The following is a 13,787-nucleotide window of genomic DNA, read 5'->3' as shown; positions in this document are numbered from 1 at the left end:
ATATTCAGGATCTCTGTCTCCTGTAATCTCTGAAGTGACACAAGGCTTCAGTGGTGGTTAAAGTGGAGGCTGTTAAATTCCGGTTTGATCCTTCTTTTAAACTTTGGAAACTGCTCCGAAAAGCAGGACCTTTTGTTGATATGGGAAAGCCTGGCTGTCGTTTTTCTTTTCTTCCCCCCCCCCCCAAAGAAAATTTAACATCACAGTTAAATATATTAATAGATAATTCTCGGGGTGTCTGAAGAGGGGAAGAAGGGGGCAAACAAGGCACCCCCTTTTTAAGTTTGGTGACTACTTTTGTACTCGCTGTCTTAACTGAATTTTGATAAACTCTACTTTCCGAGGTGCCCTGATGGGAGGGAGTTAAGTGTGTCTTTAATTAGTTGTTCCTATTTAGAGGGATGTGCAGCCCCCTTCCATTTGATGTTGCTGCAAGTAGCATGGGGGCTTTTAAAGAAATTTATCCCTCCTCATGTCCCTGTAATCATACATTACAATTTTTAACTTTGAGTTCTTCTCCTTGTATAAGTTCATTTTTTGAACTATAAATAGATTTTTGTTTGCTATTAAAAAGAACTCAAACTTCATATTCTGTATGGTGAATTAAAAAAATAGCTAAAAAAAGCCAGGATGCAAGATACCCAGGCTTTTTTTCATTTTCATGCAAGCTATACCTTCTGTATAAACATTTGTTGTATCTGACTATGCAATGCAAGCTAGGTGCTAGACCAGCTGGTTAAAAATATGCTAAGTCAAGCTGTTCATCACTCAAATGCCTGAATTTGATATGAAAAGACGAAAAAAGAAAGGACAAAGATTAAAACATTTTAGAACTGAAGCCACGGGAGAGAAAAAGTGTGGAGAGGAAAGTAAGTCTTGGATGTGGTCACATTTTTAGAGAAGCCACTGTCTGACCGGGAGAGAAAGTAAATGTGTAGTGTGTGTCAGGCACTGCCTCCTCCATCCCCCTCGCCCCTTCATTGAGAAGGGAGATCTATCGGAACAGTTCTGAATTAATTTTTCCAAAATATTACATATTAACTGTTCTAACTAGTTAGTTTTCCTTTGCAAACATAGTCTTGTTTCTATGTGGATGTGGAAGTTGTTCACATTGGAACATATGATTGCCTAGTGTAGCAATTTATTAATTGATCAGGGTAAGTTTCCTAACATGTGCAGATGAACACATCAATGGTAATTTTTCTTAATTCTAATTATATTATTATTATTATTATTATTATTATTATTTGCAAATAAAACTCTGTCCGATTTGTAACCTGTTAGCAGATTGTTCTTATAAAGAGGCGGTTACATATTAACAGGCACAGCCTATTCCTCCATAAAGACAAGCTGCCTGCTGGGAACTTTATTTGTATTTTTTTCAATTATCTCTTTTTAAGCCAAACTTTTCCCTTTAATTCCCCAATGCTCAGATCCCCTAACATTGTTTTGTTTCTCCTTCTGCTAAGGTTTTTATGTTCTTTCTGCATTATCCAGGGGGCATGCTTTTTAGCTGGATAATTAAATAAGCCAGTGATAATCTACTAGTTTATTCAGATGTGCTTCCCGAGTGTAAAAGTAGTAGTTAAAATAATGTTGAAAAATGTCATACAATATAGTATTTTTAATAATTTACCATGAGGTTGAAATTGGCAAATCATGACAGTTCGTCTCCACTCCCTCTCCCCATTTGTCTATTGTCACTTAAACAGCTAGATCATGCAGATAGATAGATGCAGTACTGACTACTGAAACTCTCTGAAGAGAGACTGCACAATGGTGCTAACATATATCAATAATTACGATGAGCTTTGCTTGCTTTCCTTCTCAGTTATTTGCAACTTTTGTTGAATAAGTAGGTCATTTCTATTGACTTAAATTATATTCTATTTGCTCACCTGATATCAAAGAAGTTTTCATTCAAACTCATTTAGACTTTGAAAAGAATTCCTAATGTCTTTATGAATGGGAAATTAGGTATATCAGGCAGAAGTTGCTCAGAGCTCAGGCACCATTAGAGTCTTAAGTGATTCATACTGGCTAATGTCACTGGTAGAGTATATACATCTTCTCTTATTTGTTTATTGTTGTTATTATTATTATTATTATTTTTAGAATATGCTGAGTATTTGAAACTTCCCGAGCAGTGTGAGGTTTTAGATTTACGTGGCTGAGTGTCTGTGCTTCCCTCTGTGGACAGGGGCAGGCTGCACAGTCCCGGCTGATGATAAAGAGTTGCAATAGCTAAGAAGTAGGGAACAGGTCCAGTGTCTGGGAGGATGGTCATGAGGTAAAGCGTTCCCTTCCCACTTCTGCTGCCCTGTGCTGCAGTTCCCTGCAGGGCTCCCTGGCTACTGAAGGCTGCCTCTCAGGTGGGGGATAAACAGGCAGTGCGTGTCCCAGAGGACGATTAGTAAAACAGACCTCCTTGTTTACATGAACCTCAAATGGTAGTATGGTCTAAGTATCGAGAGGAACATTGCTACCTCTCCTGAGGGCTCTCGGGGGAGTCATGGTCCTTCCATTTAACTGAGAACTAAAGAATGAAGTATTGTGACTTCGGGGTTTTGGTTTGTTTGTTTGTTTGTTTGTTTTATAATTCGAGAATGTTATCTGCGTCCTAATATTTAAATGTGTAAAATATTTGCTTTCTGCTGTGGTGTGACTCTCCTACTGCTGAAGGAGAAATAACCATATCTGACACTCTATCACTGACACAGCTGTCAGCCTCTTTAATTTGTACTCATCTTATTTCTAATATGATCATTTCATGACTAAGCTACTTGTAACCGTCTTCAGTTACCGAACAAAATTTCATTTAAGGAAATAAAAGACTTTAATATATATATGTGTGTGTGTGTGTGTGTGTGTGTGTGTGTGTGTGTGTGTGTATGTGTATATATATATATATATATATATATATATATATATATATATATATATTCTTGGGAGGATCAGAGGATCAGCTAACTATAAAAAAAGTCTGCTCATATCCAGGAAGGAAAGGAAAACTTAGGGTTGAAGAAGGAAGCGTGTTACGCTCAGAGCCTTATGCAGTTGCATGCTTTTCTCAAAATGGGTTTCGACAGCAGCCTGTTTCCAAATGTTGAAGGGAATGCTGGAGGGTCTAGACATGATGGAAAAGAAAAAAAAGTTAACTCAACTGAGCACCTTCCATTCCTGTCAGATGTCTTTATGGTCAGCCCTATGAAGGAGAGAGTCTTCATCTCGTTAGGAAACTCTCAAGTGTCACTCTGAAGCAGGGAACACCCTTTTGGGTTCATGAAAAGCACTTTGTTGAACTGCCATGTGAAACTCCTAGCCGGGTATAAGGCTATCCCAAACAATATTGATCTTTTATAGCTAGCTGATCCTCCCAATAATATATATATATATGTATATATATATATATATACATATATATATATATTCACTTTGGTATTTATTCAGTGTAGTTGGAGACTTAAAAAAAAAGAATCCATTATGCTCCTAAGGAAGAAGTGCATTCAGTACCAGGTAACATCTAGATGGGAATTTAAAAAAGGTCCCTAAGTCCTTCCTGTCACTTCATGGCAGCTGTCAGCCCTTAAGCCTGGCTATCTTGTGTCCAATACCCACTTCCGTCATTTTACTTAGCTTGTACTTACTACTGCTCCCTGAAGGAAAGCGCACTCTTCAATCACTGCAGATTGTAATTGCCATCTCCATAATTTGCAAGCTACCTGAGCTGGCACCTTTCTCTGGAATGCAGCTTGCACGAAGTAGGGCTTAAAACACTTCTGTCCCACACCCCATTCTGTCTGAAGACTTGGCAGGAGTCTGCCTGATGATCAGGAACAATGCAGGGTTAAATGCTGGGTGGCCTGGTGGCCAGGTCGGGGGACAGCAGGTGGGAAAGATGGAAAGGTGTGTTGCTCTTGATGACAGGTTGATCTGTTTTTTCTGTGTCTCAAATACCACAAGCCGTAGGAAAGTGTGCTGTCTGTTCTTGGAAAGCTTGTAACCGAGATTTGCATGAGCACCATAGATTAGAGGCAGATGCGAAAACCTGTCTGGTTTTGAGCATCTCACCCTTCCTAGAGTTGGGAGCTGTGAAACATGCATTTTGTTCAGGACACACTCACAGAGCAACATCCCCAAGGGATGTCTCCTCATTTTTATTGTCTTCTCTTCCGTTTCCATCCTTCAGCCATCTAAGGTGTATATTGTATCACACAGGTGTGTGCTGGCTTCTGAACACAACCCAATCCTAGATGACTTTAAAAGGTGTAGCCGGCGGGTACGGTTTACGTTGTGAGTTTGTTTCTCTATCTGTATCTTAGTGAGGTTAACCAATACCATGGGCCATAAAGGGACCTAAGCCAAGCTCTCAGCTCTCCTCCTGTGCTAACTCAGTGTGTTCCATCTCTGAGACAGGGGATGGCAGTCATCTTAAGAGATGCTCAGTGATTTACCAACATGTAAGTTGTGTGCTTCTTAATGGAAACATGTTGATGGTTAAGAAATTTATGGAGATTATTCAAAGCCCGCCTTAATTCTGTTCTCGATGGCTTTGGTCCTCGTGATGGTATCCTCAGCCATGTAGCATGTAAAATTCAAAGGCTGTGTAGCTGAAACAGATCAAGAGGTATTGCTAGAGCAAGGAGAGAGAAAAGAAGAAACCACTGAAGAATAACACTGGTGCCTATTTAGGTTTGCATCTGGAGAATGCCTTCTGTCCCCTCACGTGGAATCAAGGGCTCTTTCCCCTGTCTGACTCTGGGTTCTGCCCTGCAGTCTGAAAGCTGTGTTGCCTCTTCTCTAGTGCCATCTCCCCTTCTCTTGACTTGCGAGCTGAGAGTTCCCCATCTCCTCCTGAGATCCTGTGGCTGGTGTATGGTGCTGCCTGTCCAATAGGGGGGTGTGCGTTTCTCCACATCAGTGTCCTTTTCTCTTGGAAGCTGACAGTGAAACCTCAGCAACACTGCCAGCCTTTGCCAGCCTGAGGAGTCGCAGCCTCCAACTTGCTCCCAGCTCTTGCGCCTGCTTTGTGGCATTGTATTCTGCACATTGGGCTGCCGGCAAGGACCAGACCAAGGCAAGATTTAGAAGGATTCTGGTGAGAACTGTTTCAGAGGGATATGGCATTTTAAAAGAATTGTAGTAAACAAACAGAATTGCAGAATCAACAAAGATAATTAGCATAAACAATGTCGTTTTAGGACAGGTGGTTTAAAAAAACAAACAAAACAAAAAAACCCAAATATGAACCCAATTTGAATTCTGCCAATTTGGAACCATTGAACCTTAATCTGCACCTCAGGAGCACTACCCAGGTTTGTTGATAAACTTGTTAAAACGCATCTTTTCTGTCTCCTTTTGTATCATTTTTTTTCTGGTCATTGTGCCCTTCTGTCAACCAGCTTGAAAGTAATTAATCTATTACAAGGTAGTTTAAGGACCTTTATATTCATAAAACATGACAGAAGCAAGAGGAAAAACAAAAGCCTCTGGATGTTTATAGACAGTTCAGGTCAGTCGTGGAGCCTGCAATGAGTTCCGGCTGGGGCTTGACTCCTCGTGTCCTGAATCTCCAAACGTCTCTCTTTCTCTCTTTGATCTAAGTATCATCTGGGTAATTCAGCTCCGCTGTGATATTGATACATTTGTCATTGTCTCGTTATTCTGAGTTGCTGCTACTCTTTTCTCTGGCTCTGGCTCGTCAGTGGGTGCATGCATGTGTTTCTCCTGGCTGCTGCTTCTCCTCGCTGCTTTCCTCTGTAACTTGGGGAAGGGGGCATGGCAGGGACTCCAGGGATGGAGGACTGTGGGTCTGCTTGTCACTCTGAGACTGCTCGTCACTGCGAGCCTCATTGTCTAACCCTACTATGCTGTCACTATGAATTTAAATCTGCAGTACTTCAGGCTTATTACTAAATGACGTTTTTCGTAATGCCTTGCATGGAAATGTTTTGACTTAAATGAAATGCGGAGTGTGGGTGAACGAAAAGCCGTTTATTTTTCTTGCGTTAAGGATGAAAAGTTCTTTATCGGAGTTAAGAGATTTTCTTCCCCCTCCTCTCACGTTTTCTTGGAGAAGGAAGACCTGGGGTTCCAAATGTGCTTCTCTGGTAGCCTGGTGGCCCTTCTCCTTGTGGAAGCTGAACTAGGAGCATTTGTGAATGAGTTTTAGTTTCTTGGAGTTATAAAAATGTGTGTAAACTAGTAAATCGTGTCTCATTCATGTGCAGTGGAGATTTCTCGTACTTTATGGACAAAAATAATTTGGCTACTAACGAATTAGGGCTACTTGCCAGTCTCATTGCGTACTGTAGGTAAGAGGAATGCTAGGAAGAAAAGCTGCTGGCAGCCACCCGGGGAAAGTTTCACGTGTGGTCGTGTTTCTATTTCTGCCCGTCACGTCTCTGAGAGAATGTGTGTTATAGAGAGGAAAATGCTCAAACAGGGCAGACATGCTCTTTCTTCCGCAGGAGTATGTAGAGCCACCATCAGCTCTCACCGAGGAGGTACCTGGGTGCCTAACTTACCATGCCTGCTATCTCCATCTTCCTTGTCACGTTGAGACCTCCGAGTCAGATACACTCAGAATAGATACAAGGAAGACTGAGGACAGAGAGGATTCTCTAAAAGCCTCTTGCACCAGAAGGTGTGACGTTGGCAGGGTGGGAGAGACAGGTCAGCTAGAGCTGGGAGCACTTGGGGAGTTTGAGGTCATGAGGATGTGCCTTCTCATCTGGGATTTTAGGAACATGGTTAAGAAAGGACATGAAAGGGTTAACCTGCTTTGTCTGTCTTTTAAATATTTTTTTTAAATCTTTTTTATTTTTATTTCCAAAACCAGAGGGAAAGGAGACAGACAAGAAAATTATGTTTTATTGGTACATCTTTTTATTGAAATTTATTTTAAAATTGCTAGTCAGTGTGGACTTATTAGGGAGTGACCAAAGGAATGCTAAGCTCTCTGGAACTGCTCTGTGCCTTTTGCATATAGTCTGTTGAAATCTCATTTTAATAATAATAGTTATTATTATTATCATTATCTATATATGATGGAAGGGACCCCAATGGGATCAAAGCATGCACGCTGGAAATGGCGTGTTCTAGAAGAAAGCAGGGAGCGAGAAGGTGCTGCCCTGTGGCACTGAGTTTGCATCCCCCAATAAGACAAATCCCTTGACAAAGTTCTACATCATGCTGGCTCTAGTTGTGGAGCTGAAACAATTGTTTGTTTGCCACAATTCCTCCTCTCATGTATTTACTCTGTGCCAGAGTCTGTGGGGCCAGAGGCTACAAAGTCCATGACTGTCTCTTCTTTTTTTTCTCACTCCTGTCCCCGTACCCCTCTCTTGTTGTTTTGTTTTACCTTTTAGAATATTTGCAATTGTGTTTCATAATATGTTTGAAAAGGGATTGCAAGAAAATGTCACCCAAAGTGGAGGTTAGCAGCTCAGCTTGCCTTTCATCTCAGTACTGTGCTCTTGTCTCCTTAAGCTGCTCCCGTTCTCTAGCAGAGGGAGGAATGGACCTGTGGTCAAACTCTCTAGCTCTGTTAACACAGGGATTCAACTTCAATCCTGTGTTAATCATAACTGAGCATACGGTGTCTGATTGCCATCCCTATCAGCATCATGACATGAAGAAATCCTGAATGGGCAAAGTACCGATCGCCAGAACACCTGGGAATGGATGAAGCAGAGATGAAATGAGTTTTGTTTCTAAGAGTGAAACTCCCATTTCCCTCATTTTCCTAATCAGAGCTGAAATTTGTGAATTGTTTCTAGATCCTGGAGGATTATGGGATATATGTCTTGGTAGAGTATTGTTTTAAAAACCTTAGAATTACTGGAAAAATAAAATGGATTTGATTTGACCGATAAACAGTTTAAGAACATTTAACGTTTTAAAAGCATTCCTCTAGGGAAATCGAAACAGATCCAAAGGCACAGAGGGAAGTTTAGAGAATTGTATGATGAAACACAGTATTTATACCTTTATGAGTAGATTAAAAAATATTTAGAGGTGACTAGGAGTGAAAGGGTTATTTGGGGAAATACTGTAATTATTCCCATATACCAAGTGTGGCATTAAGAGAAGCCCTTGAACTTACTAAGCAGCCTGAGCAGTCCCATTCAATTCTGATGCAGTGGTCTGGGGAAGACTACCCTGGGAGGAAGGAATCCACCCTAGAATACAAACGAGATTGGTTCTTGTCTCTCCCTCAGTGGAGGATCTCAGGGTAGGCATACCCCAGACACAGGCTGTTACTCTAGCTATAGAAACCCAAGGTGGTACTGTGGGGCGTGGGGAGTGGGCATTTGAAACTGAAAAGTTGGGGAGGATTGGGGCATGCTTCTATGATGTTTGGGGACAGCTGAGATTTCCTGTTCAGATAATAAGAAAGTTAAAGTTAGAGGCTTGGAGTGTACAGAAGAGTATTTTGTCAATTTTAAGGCACCCCCTCTCCCCAAAATGTAGAAGCCTTTTCTCTAGTTTGGCAAAGGATTTCATTTGTTTCTCTCCTTGCTGGTGCTTGGTGTATATTGTAGGAGACAGAGTTAGTTGTTCGACACGACATCTTAAATTTTCCATTTCTCTCAAACCAAGGCCTCCTAGATCCTTTAATGTGGGATAGAGCAATAGTCTAAAATTTCTCAAAAATCTCTCCACTCCAAAATTTTGTCACTTAGAAATATATATGAAAGGTTCCTAGCTCCTGACACTAGTGGTCAACATTCTTACATTTATTTTCTTGTTTGGAGATGGAGTATGTGTCATAGCTAGCCTTTTGATGTGTGGAGTCACAATGGTTGACTTGTCAATTAGATGCCATTGTACAGATGCAAGTCACCATGGTAGATCTCATCTAAGAGCTATGTACATTTCTTATTTAGAGTGGAGTGACAGATATTTTTATGAATTACGTCAAATAGGTAAAAACATTAAATGCATATTTTATATGCATAAAACTCTCAAGTGCTTTAAGTCACTCATTCCTGACAATTACAATTATCATAAGGATAAGTAGTACATGTGTGGCGAGGAAAAGAAAATATGCTGAGGGATGTTGGGAAGAAATAGGCAGGAGATAGTGGCCTGGATGCTGACAGTGTATTCATCAAATAAAAGAATCAAAAATAAGATTAGATATTCACACAGAGATATGGGCAGTGTAGGTCTTTGTATGAATAAGTAAAACACTGAGCTGTAAGGGAGCAAGATTGAGGAAGATTAAGAACAAGTACCTAGAGGGAGAACTTCAAGTGTTCCTCCAACTGAATGAAAGAGCCCAGCACAGGCTAGCCAACAGCATGTACATCACTTGGTGTTCAGAGATGTCAGGAAGAGGAATGGTAAAAGCCCTGTGACAAGGAGGGCTCTAAGGACTGAAGAAAGAGGGACTGTAAAGTTGTTCCACCTAAGAGGGTGAGATTTCCATATTGTTAATAATTTACATTTGGCAGATTGCATGTTGGTTGATTAAAAACACCATTTGAAGGGGAAAATGTGTAGTTCTACCATTAGAGACGTAATCTTTGATATCTAGCTAGGGGGGGTTAGTATTATTTCCACCTTGAGAATATGTTGTTGATCATGAAAATGTTGAACGAATTAAGTTTTAAACAGAGTCATTTATTTCAGATAACGTAACAATTGTCCATCAACAAATTATTTCTTTGCTTAATACTCACAATATTTTCTATGCTGCTTTGCATTTCGGGAAATATGAATGTTAGTCTCTCATTCCCTTTGTGAAGATGTAAAAGTTATTAGAAAGCCAACATAGAAGGAAACCTATGAAACCAGCACTGCATTTAGCACTAGGACCAAAGAAAAATGTGCAAATGGCCTCCTCCTGAAGCAGGGGGAAATCTGTATGGGGTGCCTGCGGGTCTGCTTGCCGCTGATGCATCTGATGGCCTAGCATTTAGTCATATACAAGGTTGGCATATGTTCCTGTTTCTAAATCAGGAGTTAAACCGTTGTGATGCACGAATCCTTCAATCCCTTGGGTTTCAGCACCTCTGAAATGGGCTTACAAACGACTATAAAAGTATCTAACCTACCTTCTGAAGAATTGTGCATACCCTTCTGAAGCTTTAGGAAAACATTTGGGTATTTCTAAATGCAGTCCATTGAATTCATATTTTTGAAAGTGAGCTGCCTCTCTGGAAAATGAGAGGTAATCTGGACGTTAGTAAAGTTATTTTTATTTTTATTTTTTATAAAGACGCCTTTCAAGGTGTCTTAAAACTACCTTTACATAAATGATCCCTGTAAGGAACTGGTTGGCCAATACCTCACCTTTACTGTCCATGTAATTACCATTCCTGAATACCTCTAATTACTGATTCCCAGTAACGTATATGACAGCCCTACCACTGTAACTTTAGTTATATCTCTTCACTACTAATGACTGGACATCCTAAACACAACTTGTCTCATTTCGTGTGTAGGAAATCTGATATACTAATAGTTGTTTTTCCTAACTTTTGGTATATCAGGTATATTTTCAAATTTCACATCAAATTAATCTTTAGGTAAATTAAATTGTGTTTGCACACAACTATAAGAACAGATGACTTTAGAGAAAAATTATTGAACAGTAATAAAAAACAGTGATGTCTGTGAATGGAGGAAAAATCTCACACACCAGTGCTTCTTAAATTAGTGTTTGCATGAGTAGTTTAACACTGAGAAAATATGAGGTGACTTAGAGAAGCTATTATCCATGTAAGTTCATATCCTGTGCAGGCTCAGAAAAATCAGGAGGAAGAATTTCTTCCTTATTTTTGAATGTGGAATAAAAAAAGGGGAAATATACAGATTTCTTTTTATGGGCAGCTTTATAACAAGTGACAAAAAAAAATCACCCAAAAAATAGGGCCCATATTTTTGATATAAAATTGTTTTCCACTGATATAATCTGTTGAAAGCCAGAAGCCATCCAAAGTGCTGATACCAATTTAAGAAGATCATCTTTTGCCTTAATTATACATCTGGGAAATGTTAGCTGAACATTTTGTGGAGAACACTGAATACCTTACTTACCAGTTGTCTAAAATACTGCTAATGATCGACACGGTGCCAGTGTTTTGATGGCTAGAGCCTAGGATGAGCATGAATACAAAGAGCACAGTTGGAAAAAAGCACACATTTTATACAAAACAGATTTCAACCATCTGTTTGGCGCTTAAGTATGTGACTATAGGCAGTATATGAAAGAGACCACTGTCCACGTTATGAATGGTATCACGTTTATTGGAACCTTAGAGAAACCATAGGATTTCTGAAAGCATGTAGAACCAATGGTTCTCTTCAGCTAAATAATAAAAACAAGAGCCTCAGCCAAAATTTTGTTCTCTTTACAATCTCTTCTATGTCAGTTTTCTTCCCCTAGCAAAACGGTTTTTGCTAATAAAGCATGTCCCAGTGCTACAATCAGAGTATTAAAGACACCAGACAGCCCTCCGCATGTGACCCCAGGGAGGGGAGCCCCAGATGGCTATGAGATACAAGACTGTTTGCTTTAGGAATAGGTGAGATCCCCAAATCTGTCATCCAAGTTCTGTGCTAAGCATCAAATCAGACTGTAGGTCAAGGGCCCAGACATAATTCTGTGTTTTCCCTTTGCTTCTGAACTCAGAACATCCTATCAGAGGGATGCAGGGTCACCATGGCAGAGGGAAAAATCATGAGGGTAGGCAACACGAGATCACCTGATCCATTTCCTTAGGGTCCCCGCAGTGCAGAGGTGACTGTCGGTTAACATTAATTAGATGGTTTACATGTGTGGACTTCACAAAGATGACATGCCATTCCCGAGCACCTTGCTGACAAACATGTTCTTCTGAAGAATCCTCTTATGTGCTGTAGTTCTTTAGCTGATGCTTTCATTTCTAAATATTAGGAAAGTTGAGCTCCTAGAATTGTGTTCTCTTACTGAATCATCTGGTTTTCTTATGTGGGTTGAATGGTATCCATTGATAATTTTTCCAGCCCTCAATGAAGAAGTTATGTAGTACTATATAAAGAAATATTCCCAGAATCCCAACTAATCAATGCTTTCAATATGGCATCTAGTACCCAGTGTCCCTGCTCAGTGCTTGAAACACAGCTAATGTAAGTGAGATGTACAGTAGGTATGAAGCACACACTGGATACCAAAAATTTAAAAGAATACGAAGTGTTTTAATTTTTTCCCTTTTATTTTTTATTCTGTATTGCTATACCATTTCGACCTAAAGGCTCAAGAGATACCATTAAAATTATTTTCATATACTTTTGCAACATTGGTGTGACTAGCAGAAAGTCTAAGTTTCCATCCAGGGCTCATTTTCTTGGCTTATTTTGTATTTCTGTTGGATAATGTTGTATATCTTCTGTGGGTGGAGCAAGGTGAAGACATTTCAATCAGTGCCTGGAGCCTTGGAGCTCCTGGTTCAGTGGGGTAGCAAGGAGTCAGACAGATTTCAGGATTTGTTATTTCTCTTCCTTCTTAGTTCTACAAGAAAGTGACATTGGACACTGATGTATCATATGCCTCTTACCTGATAGGTACTATTAGCTCTAGACCTGGATGGGTCATGATGGCAGGGAAGATGTTTAAAGACTAGACTGGCTGCTTTAGAGAAGAGTGGAAGGAGTGATTGTATTTATTCCCTATGATACCACCATGCATAGCTCTCCTCTTCCTCTTGTGGCTTAAGGGAGTTCGTGGTTGGAAGGAAAACCTTCAGGCTTTGTCTCCCAGCTGATGCTGCACATAACTTTCCGAATTGACCCGCAAGATGCCATCCAAGCTCCCGCTCTATGCATATGGAGACGCACTTATAAATATAGATGTAAAGATAGCACAAGCATTCGGCATGTACGTGTTATGTGCCAGACTCCCAGTCGCTTTGAATGCCTTCTTTATTCTGTGTTCACGACACTCTCGTCGTCGTTCATCTTCCCCCTAACCTCACACAGGCGGTGTGTGTGTGAGGGGGCACACAGAGCTAGTTCCTAATATTCTCTTAGGTATTTACATCTGAATGTGGCTTATCAACCCTCTAGAACATCTGCTTTTATTAATCTTACTGTATCTATGACTCTATGTTTTTTAACTTACATTGTGGCTTTGAGAGCGCAACCAAGGACCTTGCAAATCAAAGATAAGATATTTTCTCGAACTATAACCCTAGTGTTAAAGACTTCTTTGTCACTGTCACCCTATTATTGATTTAGGAAATAAGATGCACCTACAGTTTTAGAATTTAATATGTGTTTTGGAGGAAAGCTATCTTTGAGTGTTTTATGAATATATTTGCTTTAAATGGTGGTTGTGTATTTAAACTGATGTGTTAGAAACTTCATGCACTGATTGGGACATTAACTAACTAACTAACTAACTAACTAACTAACTAACTAACTAACTAACTCTTGCTTTAGTTTTGTTTTTGAGGCAAACTCTTTCTCTGTAGCTCTGGCTGGCCTGGAACTCACTCTGGAGCCCAGGTTCTTCTCAAATTTGCAGCAATTCTCCTGCCTCTGTTTTCCCACCTCTGGATTGCAAGTGTTTGGAACCACACTCAAACTGTAATGTTATGTTCTAGAAACCTGTCTTTTAAAAATAAATTTATTTATAGTATAAGCTGGGATGCCCAGTAGATTCCTGGGTCTATCCTATAGATGTTTGTTCAATGTCTTCTCTGTTTTAAATCCACACATGGAAACCTCTTTCTGGGTCAGTGAGGCTATAAAATCTCTCTCTCTCTCTCTCTCTCTCTCTCTCTCTCTCTCTCTCT

General features: G+C 40.0%; 1 protein-coding gene across 10 annotated transcripts in view; it reads left to right on the top strand.

The window, feature by feature from the left end:
- Sox5 (SRY-box transcription factor 5) overlaps nt 1-13,787 on the top strand; it is a 968,743-nt gene that overhangs the window by 589,346 nt on the left and 365,610 nt on the right. The window lies entirely within an intron of this gene.

Source organism: Mastomys coucha, unplaced genomic scaffold (assembly GCF_008632895.1).
Source record: "Mastomys coucha isolate ucsf_1 unplaced genomic scaffold, UCSF_Mcou_1 pScaffold20, whole genome shotgun sequence".
Taxonomy (NCBI): domain Eukaryota; kingdom Metazoa; phylum Chordata; class Mammalia; order Rodentia; family Muridae; genus Mastomys; species Mastomys coucha.
Note: the sequence above shows the minus strand (reverse complement) of the source record. Positions and strands in the feature narration are given on the sequence as shown.